Source organism: Lolium perenne, chromosome 2 (genome assembly GCF_019359855.2).
Source record: "Lolium perenne isolate Kyuss_39 chromosome 2, Kyuss_2.0, whole genome shotgun sequence".
Lineage (NCBI taxonomy): Eukaryota > Viridiplantae > Streptophyta > Magnoliopsida > Poales > Poaceae > Lolium > Lolium perenne.
In genome coordinates, this window is record NC_067245.2 from 215,990,734 (window position 1) to 216,007,830 (window position 17,097).

General features: G+C 44.3%; 1 long non-coding RNA gene across 1 annotated transcript; it reads right to left on the reverse strand.

Annotated features, from left to right (window-relative positions):
- Nucleotides 1-777: 777 nt before the first annotated feature.
- LOC139835274 (uncharacterized) lies at nt 778-1,219 on the reverse strand. The gene is made up of 2 exons (XR_011751062.1): nt 1,071-1,219; nt 778-1,020 (listed from the first exon to the last, which is right to left on the reverse strand). It is a non-coding gene; the product is annotated as an uncharacterized lncRNA (long non-coding RNA).
- Between the last annotated feature and the right edge of the window lie 15,878 nt (nt 1,220-17,097).

Sequence of the window (17,097 nt, forward strand, 5' to 3'; positions counted from 1 at the left end):
TAGTGGCGGGCAACTCGTTATTCTTTGGAAACATATTCTTCAACATTTTCAGCAAGTTTTCAAATGCCGAGTCAGCTACACCTGCTGTGCCTTCCATCTCGGCAAATCCAAAGGTGCAGCCCAGCTTTTTCAGACCATCATCGCATCCGAGGTACAGGCGCCTTCCTGTGATCCTCTAACATGCGATCCAAATTCTCCCTCTCTTTTTCAGTTTCGCAGCGTCTCCGTGCATCGGCAATGGTCCGACCAAGATCATCAACGGGATCATCACGTGCCTCTTCTTCACCTTCCCCTTCATCGTCCCCTTCACCTTCAAAGCATCCTCCATGAAAGTATCACCGAAATGAGCAAGATAGCTTTCATCGATGAAATCATCCCCTTCTTCATCTTCTTCCATTATAACCCCTCTTTCTCCATGCTTGGTCCAACAATTATAGCTTGGCATGAATCCGTGCCGAAGCGGTGCATGTGAACATCTCTTGAGGAAGAGTAACCCTTCTGATTCTTACATTTAACACATGGACAGATAACAAAACCCTCCTGCTTGTTCGCATTAGCCACTACGAGGAAATCTTTCAAACCCGCACTGAACTCGCCGGAGAGTCGGTTACCCTACATCCATTGTCGATTCATCTGCATTATTATAATATAAAATATATAATTAACCATCATGCATTTGTTAAACTAACTAGCTACAAACAATATAAATTAAACAATGAACTAATGCACATTTTATCAACGACACATCAAAGGTTCAAGTTGCTAACCGCGATCGAGGAGGAAAAAATAAATGAGAAAGCTCAAGTGTGGCTCCAACACTTCATATCATGTTTGTTTCATGCTCTTGGGGCATTTCATCAAACACCTTATGTGCATAAGAGGAACCAAAATCAAACCTAACACCCACTTGTGAAGCTTGTGAAGAGAATGGCACCAAATGGCTAAGTGTTGGCTGCTGGATGGGTATATATAGGGGAGGGGCTTTAGTCCCGGTTGGCCTGGCCAACCGCGACTAAAGACCTTGAGTACTGCTTTAGTCGCGGTTGGCCTGGCCAACCGCGACTAAAGACCCCCCACGTGCACCGGCTGGCCACCGAGCGCCCTGGGCCCAGGCCTTTGGTCGCGGTTCTCCTCCCGAACCGCGACTAAAGGTACCATTTGTCGCGGATCCTGCAGCATCGCGACTTATGGGGCTCACCCGAAGCCTGTTTTTCCACCAGTGTCACAGTCCCGCCGTCCAGTTCACATCGGCCAGGATTATTAATTAGCTATTCCTGGTGTGTTTCCTATGGGAAGAAAAGATTTGTTCATGCCAGCATGCGCATGCGCGGGTCTCGCTGAGTCACAGGAAAACAGAAAGTTATCTTTACTTGGTCCCAGCCGCCGTGCACCTCTGGATGGACATGGTGGTCTTGTCTCTTTGCTCTGCACAGGTTTATCCTGGTTGCTCAGTGCTCACTCGGCCCTGCGTACCACCCAATCGGCTCCATGCAAAGCCGTTGCCTGTGGAGTGCTTCTAGAAGAAGTGGTCCGGTTTTGGATCAATTAATGTGCAAACAGCCTACGTGATCCCTGACGGCAGCAAGGTATATTATTAGATCGCTCTCGTCCATAGATCACAATGAACTAGTTGAAACAGGCGAGACGTGAAAGATAAACTAAAAGGAAGACGAACATGACAGCCCTAACTGACAAGCTTGACAAAGACTTGATTTATCATTTAATTCAACTATGAGCAATTATCGAAGAGCAAGCTAAAGCCTCCATGACATGGTGACTGGGATGACAAGATGGCGGTGCCAAAGATTGGGGTCGACGACAACGTAGGCTTGAGGACGACCCAAGAGAGGAGCGTCATGGAGAGGACAGTGAGGGCCCGAGCTATTAGATCTCAGAATCTCGGTCCTGCTTGGGTAGTCCTTCATAAAAAAAACCAATAGGATAAAATTCAAGAGAAATATTATTGGCAATGCTAAGTGTTATCACCAGAATTTGACCGGATTAGAGGTGGGCCGCGATCAAGATTGGGCTTGAAGAATATACATGGAAGAAATACGTGAACCGGCCTTGTACACGAAGTTTGGGCAGTTTGCCCTTGTATCCGTAAATATAGTAGGATACGTGTCGGTTAGTTAGAGTTTGGCTCGTGCACGGTTGGGATTATTCCCACGTTAGAAAGTCTACGGACTATAAATATGTATCTAGGGTTATCGAGAAAAATAACAATCACGTTCATCACAAACCAATCTAGGCGCATCGCCAACCCCTTTGTTTCGAGGGTTTCTTCCGGGTAAGCATCATGCTGCCTAGATCGTGCGATCTAGGCAGTACATGTTTATTCGTTGTTCATGCGTTGCTCGTGCTGAAGCCTTGTTGATGGCGAGCAACGTAGTTATCATAGATGTGTTAGGGTTAGCATTGTTTCATCGTGTTACATGCTTCCGTCCATGCAACCCTTAGAAGTCTAGCCGCCCTTACACCTATCTTAGGTGTAAGGGCGGCACCTTGCTTGATCATTATTTAGTAGATCCGATCCGTTATGATTGCTCCTTGTTCTTCAAGGATTAGTTTAATATCTGCATAGTTAGGCCTTGCAAACGGGTTGAAGGATCCAGTGGCACGTAGGGTGTAGTTTGCTAACCCTAGATAAGATGTTCCGGGGATCAACTTCATGTTGGTTTTTAGGCCTTGTCTAGGGTTGGTTTATTATCACCGTGCGTGGCTGCCAGGCTCAATCACGCGTAGGATGTTCCGATTATGCGGTGAAAACCCTAAATCGTCGTAGGTCGTTTTAGCTATATATCGATCAAGCAGGACCACCATGTGATCGTAGACCTCATACGAACCATGGGTGGATCGGCTCCTTGAGCCGATTCACAGGACAACCTGAGAGCCGATCGAGGCTCGTATTTAATGTTTACGTGTATGCCATGCAGGAAACTAAGCGAAGCAAATCCATCACCTTCCTGATCAGGTATAGATCAGGTGGCACGCCCTTGCACCAGCATCGGACGTGTGTACCAGAGGCTTTGCGGGCCGTCGCTCGAGGGACCAGGGCCAGCCGCAGCTCTGAGTTGTTCCCGGCTCTACGTGTTGCCAGCCGTTGCTCGCCGGTGGGTTTTGGACGCCAACACTAAGTTGACGAACGGTAATAATACTTCTTACAAGATTATTGTCAGTCACGAGGATGAACACGGAGAAAGGACAGCGTGACCCGTGGCGGTAACATGCAAGTACTGTTACCGACAGTGACCAAACGTGAGGCGTCGTGATATGTCCATGGAAGGTGCTACAGGGGTAGCACTTGAGAGGTTCGCAACAAGGGAGATGTAGCCATCTACGAATTGAGATTGCATGAAGACCAGGGTTTACCCAGGTTCAGCAAGTCCGGAGAGTAAACGACATACTTCCTGTTGTTTGCATTGATTGGAGGGTTACAATGGGGTCCTGCAAGTTGGCTATGGCGACTTGCAAGGTCGTATGAAGGTGGAATCTTCTTCCTAGGGTTTCATAACGGGGGTTTATATGAGCACCCCTGTAATGTCCCAGGTTTAGAGACGATCGAGGGGTAGGTTTTAGAAAGGGATGTGCATTGCATTGCAAATTACGGGGAAATTTCGCGTTTTTAAAACAAAACTGCATCGAAGGGGAACAGGTTTCTCTCTCGACACCTTACAGGGTTAGGGTTTCGAGAGTGCGATGAACTTGTTCCTACTTAACCAGATTAGGGTTTTGAGAAGAGAGAAGAGAAGATGCATCACAATCTTAAGTTGCATGATTGAATTCTAAATTAAGTTGTATGATTGGATTCAAACCAAATTTGAATTTGAATTTCAAATTCAAACATTAAATATTACAACCATAATTCAATTATGAGGAAATTCATCTAGTTAAATATAAATAATATACATTATGATCAATACAAATAAAAAGACAAGCTCATTAGAGAAAAACTTGAGCTTTATTGATTAACACACATTATACATTGTCTTTACAATATTCAGATATGAAATATAGAATATTACAACACATTACAAGAATTGGAAAAATAGAAAAGGAAAAAGAAAGAAGATTACAACTTAATGAATTTCCTAAACTACAAGATAAGCTTCAGGGAATGCTTGTGCTTGATGACCTTGAACTTCATTTTGATCATCACTTTGAAACCTGCACATAACAAAGCAAAACAAATAGTTATGCCAAGTGGCATTGCCACTTGGCAGGTTAGCAAAGAAATGGAAAAAAGAGGATATGCACAGAGATCAGCCGAGCTGATCCTCTCCAAGTCCAAGTGCACAGCATCAGCATACACACATACACAGCCTGCTCACATGGCTGTGTGCATGCAGTACACACACACACACAGCAAGAGGGGAGTCACCAACACATGCCAGGCTCAGCTGTCGGCCAGGGAAGCATTGGCTGGCCACATATAAGCTTTTCACAGCCAAAATCCTAGCCCATTGCTTCATCCACCGACAGGCATCAGGGTAAGTAGCTAGTTAGCAAGAACAGCACAAGAACACAAGAACAGGTTGAACAGCCACTGCTGTTCAACAAATCTTCACAACCACAGAACTGAATCCAGCACCACAGGCTTGCTTGGAGGAGCAGGGCAAGCATAAGATCATCACAGAAGCAAACCCTCTACATCAACAACATTTCTAGGAGCTGGAGTGAGGTATACACAAAGCAACATGAGCAAGCATCTGTCTTGCTCATAAATAAGCATATGCACCAATCACACACAAGCAAAGGTGGGTAGATACCCTGTTTATGTCATCATCTGGCTACTAAGCCATATGGTGCAAGCAAAGGTAGTAAAGGCCATTAGGAAATCATCTTATGGGAACATCAGCTATGAAAATCAATGCATAACTGAAGAAATCCAGCAAGAGATGAAGACACAGCTAGCCTAGCCACATACTTAGCACCTATAGCTAATAATGCCATCAGACTGATAGACACTCTGTGTCTATTCATGTTGTCAACATCAAAGTCCACTGGAAATCCATCAAGTGATTAGCCAGTGAGCATCTATTCACCACAGAAAGCCAACATAGGTGGGAGCTACCCTAACAGCAATGATTTACTGTCAGGGCCACCTCAACCACTTCACAAAATTCCACAGATAAGCCATGCACAAATATCATTACCCAGATGGGTTCAAAAGGGAGTTAGGGTACCCAACAGATGTTGGCATCCCTCTAACTCAATTTAATTAACTGTAAGATGATCACCACTGCAAGCAGTTCACATCATTTATCCATTCAGCCAAACAAGACAACACAGATAAATGAATATACAAGCTATAGATTAACCAGAGCCTTGCAATTGATCCACTGGATCACTGCAAGCATCAACTGATGCTTAAGCAAGCACCAACACACACCAGGCCAAGCCTGTGTGATGCACACCCAACACAGAGAAAGAGCAATAGTGAGGCACAGTAATACAACAGCAACATATGCAAGCAACTGATGATCATGTGATCATCAGAAGCTTGCCAGAGCATGCCAGTACATGCTAGGGACAACCTAGTACCAAATCATGAACCATATAATTTACACAGAACCAATTCAGTAACAGTTGCTTCACAGATAAGCAAATGGATGATTTATAATTGTATCCAGAAGCACATCAAATACATGATGTACCACTGGATCAAGCTAGACATGAATGGCACACCCATATAATTAAGCCATAACAACAACCAAAGCCATTAAGCAAGCAATTGAATTAATTGTAGCATGACCAGTAGCAATTTAGCAGTCCATGAGCATTACAAGATGCTCATGAGCAAGCCTATATGAATACACTTGAGTATCTGGCGAGCATAGTAACAAGAACAGAGCCACAGAGAGGGAATTAAGCAAGAAATGAAAGCATAGCAATCAATTAGACCAGGAATTGTTGCACAGGATAAAGGATAGCATGGCAGGGCTGCACACAGCAGTAACACAAGCTCTGGCATGGCCATGGCAACAATGGCCAAGGCCAGGGGAGCAGAAAGAAGATGAGCAAAGATAAAGAAGATAAAGAAAGACAAAGAAGACAAAGAAAGAAGAGCAATGAACAAGAAGACAAGAAGACAAAGAAGAAGAGCAGAACAGCAGCAACATCACGGCATGGCCGTACCTCCACGAGGCACGGCAAGCCAGTGACCAAACTAGACGAAGAAGAGGAGGAGAAGAAGTAGATCAAGTAGAAGAAGAGTAGGCGGCGCACATACCTGGAGCAGCAGCACCAAGGCGTGCCATGGCGGCACGGCGGCACGGGCCAACCACGGCAGCACCAAGCCGCGCCTGGCCTGGCGTCGCCGAGCGCGAGCGCCCCACGGCAGCACCCACGGCAGCACCTACGGCAGCACCCACGGCGGCGTCACGGCACCAGAAGCGCCGGTGAGCAAACCCTCACCGTGCGGGCGAACACGATGGGAGCAGACGAAGGAGGGGACTAGGTCCAGATCGAGCCGGTGGACCTGAAGCGCCGTCGTGAGGCGGTTCAGATCCGCCGCATCCCGTCGCCGGAGTTGGCCGGAGATGGCCGGAGAATCTCGGCGAAGGCGGCGGCGACCACGGAATCGCCAGAGACGCGAGGGGATTAGGGTTTCGGTGCGAGGAGAGAGGAGCGAGCGAGTGGGCCGACCGAGCCAACAGGGTGGCTCGGGTGCGACCTAACCCGTTGGGCCACCGTGACAGGTGGGGCCCAGGGGCAAAATGGTCTTTTCACAAATCTTTAAAATCCAGGAACTTTGAAATTACACCATAAATGTTTAAAAGCTCTAAAAAAATAATTAAAAATATGAAAATTGATCAGCATAAAATTCTCTATCTAAATAAAATACCAAAGAGAATTTTTGAAGACAACTAAGGATAAGTCTCAAATTGATGATTTAAATAATCATTTAAATCACATATATTATTTTCAATAATGAAAATAAGACCATAAGTTCTTTTAAACTTTAAAAACACCTTGACAACATATCAAGGTTGTATTTTGCCCTAAATTAAGTATCTCCAAATTGTTCTTAGTATTAACCTCTTACATGAAATAATAATGTCATCGGAAGGGGGGACAAACCCTAAAACTGGAATCATGCATAATTGCTTCTTTAACCATTGCCCTTATCGGACAATGATGCTATTTTTCAGAAACAGAGGACAAGGGTCAATCCACACCATCCAACTGCAAAACTTTGCAGTGTTCAGGCAAGTTCATCACTTGCTCATGTCATTTGAGTATTTCTATCAAATTACTTGCAAAGTACTATGGTTATCACTATTGCATAAAAACCAAAACCACTATTTTCATAACTATGAATATGACTATGTGGTTGGCAATGGAACCATGGATTGTGTTGATATGGTGGAGGTTCCATTGCAAGGGTTTATATCCATCTAGGATTAAACAACAAATGTCGCCAGTGATTCTTGTGCCGTAATACCCGTGTTAACCATAAGATCCGGAGTGGGACGGAGTAGTCAAAAGTGTTTCCACCTCTCGTTCATCAACGGATGCACTTTACCGTAGTACACTTGTAATCCAAGGGGGCAAGCGGTGAGGCTGGGGAGTCCTAAGTCCCCACGGCATAGTCCATAGTACACTTGTCGCCCGAAGGAGCAAGCGGTGAGGCTGGGGAGTCCTAAGTCCCCACGGTATTGCGGTCTATGATGGGTTGCAGCTACCGGCGTAGGAATGTATGGTAGAGCCCTGCATTGACGTCGTGGTCGGGGTCCACCCTGAAATCTACGGGAATAATGGGACCGGCGTGGACCCAGGGTCGGGGCATGCAACAAAGGGTGGGTGTTAGGGGTAGAGGAGGAACATGATTGGCTAGACCTTATACCGGGCCTCACACCATAGGAAGTGTGGATGGGAAAGCTGCCCGGTTGGCACCAAGGTTAAGATCTCTTATGGGTAAAGCAACACACCTCTGCAGAGTGTAAAGAACCGTGACCTGTCACTCCCTGTTCCGGGATATGGAATCGCTGAACGCGGCCGGAAAGGAGCTCCATGAAGTTCTAGTAAACCGGTGAAGGCTGACGGACATAGCTCTTTGAAATAAAAGCAATCTCTTGAAGAAATGTTTATCAAAACCTGCATTGGTATTAGACTTTCTGGTCTAGTATCGTAGCTAGTGCATTAAACACCTCTTATCTATAATGAACTTGTTGAGTACGCTCGTACTCATCCCACTCTTAAATCCCTTGCTTAGATTGTCTGAATCGTCTGGAGGAGGACTACAACAACCCTGAAGGAGCCGAGATCATCGGCTATGAAGAACCAGACCTCTCTGGAGGTATTGAAGGCGTAGACTACCTCATAGTCTACGGAACCGGGGAGGCTTCCGGAGGAGATCAAGCCTAGAAGCATCGAGTAGTAGTAGTAGCCGAGTAGCCCGAACTCTTAATACTAAGCTGCTCGAGAGAATAAATGTATAACTTAATGAGACTTCTATATTGTAAGCTAAGTTGGGTTCGCCTCGAACCTAGGAGTATCCCTCTTAGGACCCAAGAGGAGCTCCGAGACGATATGTGTATTATGCTTGTAATAATAAATGAATGAGTTATGGACCTGCTATGTTCTGTTGTACTACTCTGAGGGATGTAATATTTGCGGAATGGTACTTCGTGAATGTTATATCAACGACTGGCATACTACAACATGCTGTGGTATGCAGGGTCACCACAGTTGGTATCAAAGCAAAAGCTTTGACCTTAGGTTGGAACCTAGTAAATGGGACAGAACGTTAGGAGTCAAATAGGACTAGTAAAGAATTCTCTAAAAATATGGTGTATATTCAATTGAGAATACAACAATCATATCTTTTAGTGCGATAATTCTTTATTATCTCTATTATGATGCATTATTACTAATCTTATAATCTTTCTATTTCTACAGCCAACAATGGCAAGTTCACGTCCGGGACGAAACGTGAAAGTGATGGATTCCACACTAAGTGAATATGAAGGAGGACTTGCAGATATTCTACGCGCGATGTTACTTGAATTTGGGTGTGATCCCTAGATCCAAGTAAAGAAATACATGTACTATGATGGTACTGTATTGGCAAAGTGTAGGGTAGGGCTACGACTTCCCGAATCTTTGGGAATGAGCGTAGTAATGCCAGCAGGCGAAGCCAGAACTATCAACACAGCCTACCATATAGCCGTTATGAGAGCCATAACCGATATTCGGGAGCATAAGACGAAAGATCTTATGGGTTCCGAATTCACCCACATTCCTCATATACAGGAGGAAGATGATCCCATGCTCAACCACTTCAAATATGCAAAACGCAAACCAGCAGAAGCTGCAAAATACATGGACAATAGCCGCAACTTACTATCATTGTTCTTTCAGTTGAACCGTCATTTGACGGGAGCAATTGATACAATGCTAGAGGAGTTTACCGAACCCAAGGAGGAGACTAGGGGGAAAGAACCTATGGAGAATGTGGTGCACACACCAGTTTACTCAGCTGGTGACTACATTAGTATTGACCACCCTGACCGAGAAGCTACACCTGTTACACCTGGGAACTATTTTAATAGTTCCTATAGAGGATATGAGGGTGGAGAGGAATCCGGAAACAATCAACGTTCCGAGACTCCTATAGAAAACTCCACGGGTTGGCGTTGGGGGTCTGATACTGGAACTCATAGTACTTCAGTGTATTATGACGGAGAGATGAATGAGGACGCCACAACCCAGAACCAGAGTTATACGTGGAATGGAGAAGAAGTTGGAGGGTATCCGACACAGGTTGAGTCGGATACGAACGTTGGAAACACCTATGGTGGAGCTACAGGGGAGTACACCCGATGGGTGGACTATGATGCACTTAATGACCAGTTTGTGAACACTGATTTCTCCCTAGGATCATCATCTGATTCCGACTACCAGCCGACGGGGAGACCTTATGTTCCAGGTTTTGTCAGGAGGACGACACGTTCGACCGGATGGAAGCCTGGGATGTACCGGGAGTGAAGATCGACTAGAGTCCACCAAGGAAGGCGGGACTACAATACACAAGTACCACGTGTATTGTAGTGTGTAATATTTGTAGAAATTTGTACATATACTTTAATAAGTGAGTTTGCATACTCACATCGACTTGAGTATTGTAATAAGACCACTTAAGTATGTATATACATGGTATATGTTTTGTATGATTTGGATTTGCTTCTTGATTTCCATTGCGTGACTAGTTCTATGCACAAGGTTGAGCTCAGAAAACTTGCGCATGGAGTCATTATGAGTATCATCTTGTGTTGCAGAACTAGGGGGTTATGTCGGGACCGGTAGGAGAGGAGACCGAAGCGCAGCGCATGGAGCGCGAAGCGAAGCAAAAGGAAGAGGCTGACGAAGCAGCTAGGAATCAGTTTCCACCACCACCACCACCCATGACGCAGCAGAACTTCGTTTAGTATATGCAGATGATGGAAGAGAGGCAACGTATCACATTGGAGCAGCAGAATAAATTCTTCCAGGAGCTGCTGCAACAGAACCGGGTGGAGAGACTCGAGAATCAGGGAGTCACCTTAGCAGACTTCCAGAATACAAAGCCTATATCTTCCGCATACGCGCCCGAACCAATGGACGCGGAAGACTGGCTTATGGACACCGAGCGAAAGCTTAATACTGTTGGTTGCAACGACCAGGAGAAGGTTCGTTATGCTACACACTTGTTGTGTGGACCTGCCGCATCATGGTGGGACAACATCGTAGCCGTTTATCCGGCTGGAAAAGTGTTTACCTGGGAGGAGTTTGCGAGGAAGTTCAGGGAATCCAATGTCCCTGAAAGCATTGTGGAACTGAAGCGTCGAGAATTCGAAAGTCTCGAGCAGAAGGATAAGGCCATCCTGACTTATGTCAGGGAATTCTCAAAACTGTCCCGGTACGCTGTTGAAGAAGTCAACACCGAGGACAAGAAAAAGAAGAGGTTCTTGCGGGGGTTAAGTCCCCAGTTCAAGGTACAACTCCGTATGATGAGAGCGACTGAGTTCCAAGAGTTGGTGGATGCAACCATCACTCTTGAAGATGACTTCAAACAACTGCAAGAGGAGAAGAGGAAGAAGGCCAAGTTTGAGCCTAAGAGGTTTGTCAGTAACAAGCCCAATACCAGCTTGAGTTTCAAGCCAAGATACAACAAAAACAACAACAACAGCAACTACTACGGTAGCAGGAAGAACCAAGCATTTCAGACTGTAAATCAAATAGTTTGCAGAAGCTGTGGACTCACAGGACATTTTGCCAAGGATTGCAAGAAACCAAGGATTATATGCTTTGGTTGTCGCCAGGAGGGGCACATGCTGAAGGACTGCCCCAAGAGAAATACTGGAGGAGGTCAGTCAGGAGGAGGAGGAAGCCGAGGAGGAAACACCGAAGGGAACTGGAAGAACAAGAAACCCTTCGGCAAGTTGAACTGCACCAGCTTGGAGGAGGTGGTTAACTCCGATCAGGCGGTGATAGGTACGCTCCAGATACTCACTCATCCTGGCAAAGTACTTTTTGATACTGGTGCAACTACATCATTCATTTCTCAGCAATTCATCATCAAACATGGGATTAGTTGCACTAAGTTAGATACACCCATAACCATACTTTCTGCGGGGGGAACGATAGTAGTAACCCATACCAAACAAAAACAAGTCATCATGATCAATAAATGCGAGTTCGACGCAGACCTGTTCATTTTACCGATGAAGGACATTGATGTCATTCTTGGTATGAACTGGTTAGAAGCTAACGGAGCATTGATCGACTGTGTGAACAAGACTCTGTCCTTGAAAAGCCCCGATGGTAGTAGAATGATCTACCAAGGTGATAAGCATACACAGATTGAAGTTGAGCTACAGCTAAACAGCATGAAGGAGGTGAAACTGGAGGATATACCTGTAGTAAATGAATTTCAGGATGTGTTTCCTAAGGAATTACCGGGAATGCCACCAGATAGGGAGATAGAATTCACTATCGACCTAATTCCAGGAACAGCTCCGATTGCTAAAGCACCATATAAGATGGGGCCCAAGGAGTTGAAAGAACTAAAGGAGCAACTGGATGACTTGGAACAGAAAGGATTCATATAAGAAAGTGTTTCACCATGGGGATCACCTGTGATCTTTGTAGATAAAAGAGATGGTGGTAGAAGGATGTGCGGAGACTACAGGAATTTGAACAACGTCACAATCAAGAACAAGTATCCACTTCCAAGAATACAAGATCTATTCGATCAAGTTAGAGGCGCAGGAGTCTTTTCCAAAATTGATCAAAGATCCGGTTATCATCAGATAAAGATCAAGAAGGAAGACGTTCCGAAAACTGCCTTTGTTTCATGGTATGGACATCATGAATACCTTGTAGTGCCTTTTGGATTAACTAATGCCCCAGCAATTTTCATGAATCTCATGAATAAGATTTTCATGCCTTATCTAGACAAGTTTGTCATCGTATTCATTGATGATATCATGATCTATTCCAAAGACAAAGCCGAACATGCTGAACATCTGAGATTAGTGTTGCAAACACTAAGAGAACATCAACTCTATGCCAAATTCAGCAAGTGTGAATTTTGGCTGGATCAAGTGGAATTTCTTGGTCATGTCATTAGCAAAGATGGGATAGCTGTTAACCCGAGCAAGGTAGCAGCAGTTCTAGAATGGGAAGCACCCAAGACTGTCAAGGAAATCCGAGGATTCCTAGGAATGGCAGGATATTATCGGAGATTCATTGAAGGATTCTCCAAGATAGCAGGACCAATGACAAATCTGTTAAGAAAGAACACACCATTAGTGTGGTCAGAGGAGTGTGAGAAGAGTTTTCAAACTCTGAAAGAGAAACTCACCACGGCACCGGTGTTAGCAGTTCCTGAAGTTGGCAAGGATTACACCGTGTACTGTGACGCATCCAAGCATGGATTGGGTTGCGTACTCATGCAGGATCGGAAGGTAATATCTTATGGATCAAGGCAACTCAGACCTCATGAAGTGAACTATCCAACACATGACTTAGAATTAGCAGCAGTTGTATTTGCACTTAAAACATGGAGACATTTTCTCTATGGAGCCAAGTGTGAGCTCTATACAGATCATAAGAGTCAAATACTTCTTCATTCAGAAGGAACTCAATATGAGGCAGAAAAGATGGCTTGAACTGATCAAGGATTATGATTTGACCATCAATTATACTCCAGGAAAGGCCAATGTTGTAGCAGATGCCTTAAGTAGGAAGAGCACTGGCGGAGTGGAACAAGAGTTACCACCGGAGTTGAGGAAGGAAATAAGTCAAGCCCAGATACAACTTTGGGAGAAAGAAGCTCATGAAGGACTATCGGCTTTACAAATAGCCGATGAGCTAAATGTCAACCTGAAAAATGAGATAATGATGGGTCAGCTGGACGATCCATTCATCGTGGAGGAGATGAGAAGGATAGATGAAGGTAGACCATCAGAATTTCATCGAGGAGAATCAGGATCACTATGGTTTCAGAAGAGGATTTGTGTTCCGGATATTGCTGAAATCAAAGAAGTAATACTCCGGGAAGCCCATCAAACACCATACTCTATTCATCCGGGAAGTACAAAGATGTACATGGATCTAAAGGAGCTATTCTGGTGGAACAACATGAAGAGAGAAATAGCACAATATGTGGCGGAATGCCATACCTGCCAAAGGGTGAAAGCTGAACACCAGAGTCCGGCAGGGAAGTTACAACCTTTACCCATTCCAGAATGGAAATGGGAGGAGATAGGAATGGATTTTATCACCGGACTACCCATGACCAATAAAAAGAAGGACATGATATGGGTAATCGTGGACCGGTTGACGAAAAGTGCACACTTCTTAGCGGTAAATCAACAGGATAAAGGAGAGAAACTCATCGATCTTTACATCAAAGAGATCGTGAGTAAACATGGAGTGCCCAAAAAGATCGTGTCGGATCGAGGATCCGTGTTCACGTCAGCATTTTGGAAGCAACTACACGAAGCCTTAGGATCCAAATTGGACTATAGTACCGCCTATCATCCTCAGACAGGTGGACAAACCGAGAGAACTAACCAGATCCTAGAGGATATGCTTAGGGCTTGTGCCCTAGACTTCGGAGGATCATGGGAGGAGCACCTGCCATTAGCAGAGTTTTCATACAATAATAGCTATCAAAGCAGCATCAAGATGGCACCGTTCGAAGCTCTGTATGGAAGGAAGTGTAGATCACCCATATGTTGGTATGAAGCTGGAGCAAGCAAAGAGTTCAATCCTGATTATGTCAAGGAAAAGCAACAAATCATCGACATCATAAGAGATAGGTTGAAGATAGCTTAAAGTCGGCAAAAGAGTTATGCGGATCAGAAGAGAAGAACATGGGAGCCACAAGTTGGAGACATGGTATATCTCAAGGTGAGCCCGATGAAAGGACTTCAGAGATTTGGAGTAAAGGGAAAGTTAAGCCCGAGGTACATCGGACCTTTCAAGATTCTGAGTCAAAACCGAGGGTTAGCCTTTGAATTGGAACTACCGGGAAGGTTATCTCAAGTTCACAACGTATTCCATGTGTCGCAACTCAGAAAGTGTTTAAAGACCCCAGATGAACCAGTATCACATGAAGAGCTCGAGTTACAACCAGATTTGACCTACATCGAGAAGCCAGCGAAGATTCTCGAGGAGAACTGGAAACAACTCAGGAATCGAGCCATAAAATACTGCAAGATACAATGGAAGCATCATCCCGAGAGGGAAGCCACCTGGGAAAAGGAGGAAGACCTGAGGAAAACATACCCCGAACTCTTCAGGTATTACAACCACAACTTCGGGACGAAGTTTTCTTTAAGGGGGAAAGGCTGTAATGTCCCAGGTTTAGAGACGATCGAGGGGTAGGTTTTAGAAAGGGATGTGCATTGCATTGCAAATTACGGGGAAATTTCGCGTTTTTAAAACAAAACTGCATCGAAGGGGAACAGGTTTCTCTCTCGACACCTTACAGGGTTAGGGTTTCGAGAGTGCGATGAACTTGTTCCTACTTAACCAGATTAGGGTTTTGAGAAGAGAGAAGAGAAGATGCATCACAATCTTAAGTTGCATGATTGAATTCTAAATTAAGTTGTATGATTGGATTCAAACCAAATTTGAATTTGAATTTCAAATTCAAACATTAAATATTACAACCATAATTCAATTATGAGGAAATTCATCTAGTTAAATATAAATAATATACATTATGATCAATACAAATAAAAAGACAAGCTCATTAGAGAAAAACTTGAGCTTTATTGATTAACACACATTATACATTGTCTTTACAATATTCAGATATGAAATATAGAATATTACAACACATTACAAGAATTGGAAAAATAGAAAAGGAAAAAGAAAGAAGATTACAACTTAATGAATTTCCTAAACTACAAGATAAGCTTCAGGGAATGCTTGTGCTTGATGACCTTGAACTTCATTTTGATCATCACTTTGAAACCTGCACATAACAAAGCAAAACAAATAGTTATGCCAAGTGGCATTGCCACTTGGCAGGTTAGCAAAGAAATGGAAAAAAGAGGATATGCACAGAGATCAGCCGAGCTGATCCTCTCCAAGTCCAAGTGCACAGCATCAGCATACACACACACACAGCCTGCTCACATGGCTGTGTGCATGCAGTACACACACACACAGCAAGAGGGGAGTCACCAACACATGCCAGGCTCAGCTGTCGACCAGGGAAGCATTGGCTGGCCACATATAAGCTTTTCACAGCCAAAACCCTAGCCCATTGCTTCATCCACCGACAGGCATCAGGGTAAGTAGCTAGTTAGCAAGAACAGCACAAGAACACAAGAACAGGTTGAACAGCCACTGCTGTTCAACAAATCTTCACAACCACAGAACTGAATCCAGCACCACAGGCTTGCTTGGAGGAGCAGGGCAAGCATAAGATCATCACAGAAGCAAACCCTCTACATCAACAACATTTCTAGGAGCTGGAGTGAGGTATACACAAAGCAACATGAGCAAGCATCTGTCTTGCTCATAAATAAGCATATGCACCAATCACACACAAGCAAAGGTGGGTAGATACCCTGTTTATGTCATCATCTGGCTACTAAGCCATATGGTGCAAGCAAAGGTAGTAAAGTCCATTAGGAAATCATCTTATGGGAACAGCAGCTATGAAAATCAATGCATGACTGAAGAAATCCAGCAAGAGATGAAGACACAGCTAGCCTAGCCACATACTTAGCACCTATAGCTAATAATGCCATCAGACTGATAGACACTCTGTGTCTATTCATGTTGTCAACATCAAAGTCCACTGGAAATCCATCAAGTGATTAGCCAGTGAGCATCTATTCACCACAGAAAGCCAACATAGGTGGGAGCTACCCTAACAGCAATGATTTACTGTCAGGGCCACCTCAACCACTTCACAAAATTCCACAGATAAGCCATGCACAAATATCATTACCCAGATGGGTTCAAAAGGGAGTTAGGGTACCCAACAGATGTTTGCATCCCTCTAACTCAATTTAATTAACTGTAAGATGATCACCACTGCAAGCAGTTCACATCATTTATCCACTCAGCCAAACAAGACAACACAGATAAATGAATATACAAGCTATAGATTAACCAGAGCCTTGCAATTGATCCACTGGATCACTGCAAGCATCAACTGATGCTTAAGCAAGCACCAACACACACCAGGCCAAGCCTGTGTGATGCACACCCAACACAGAGAAAGAGCAATAGTGAGGCACAGTAATACAACAGCAACATATGCAAGCAACTGATGATCATGTGATCATCAGAAGCTTGCCAGAGCATGCCAGTACATTCTAGGGACAACCTAGTACCAAACCATGAACCATATAACGTACACAGAACCAATTCAGTAACAGTTGCTTCACAGATAAGCAAATGGATGATTTATAATTGTATCCAGAAGCACATCAAATACATGATGTACCACTGGATCAAGCTAGACATGAATGGCACACCCATATAATTAAGCCATAACAACAACCAGAGCCATTAAGCAAGCAATTGAATTAATTGTAGCATGACCAGTAGCAATTTAGTAGTCCATGAGCATTACAAGAT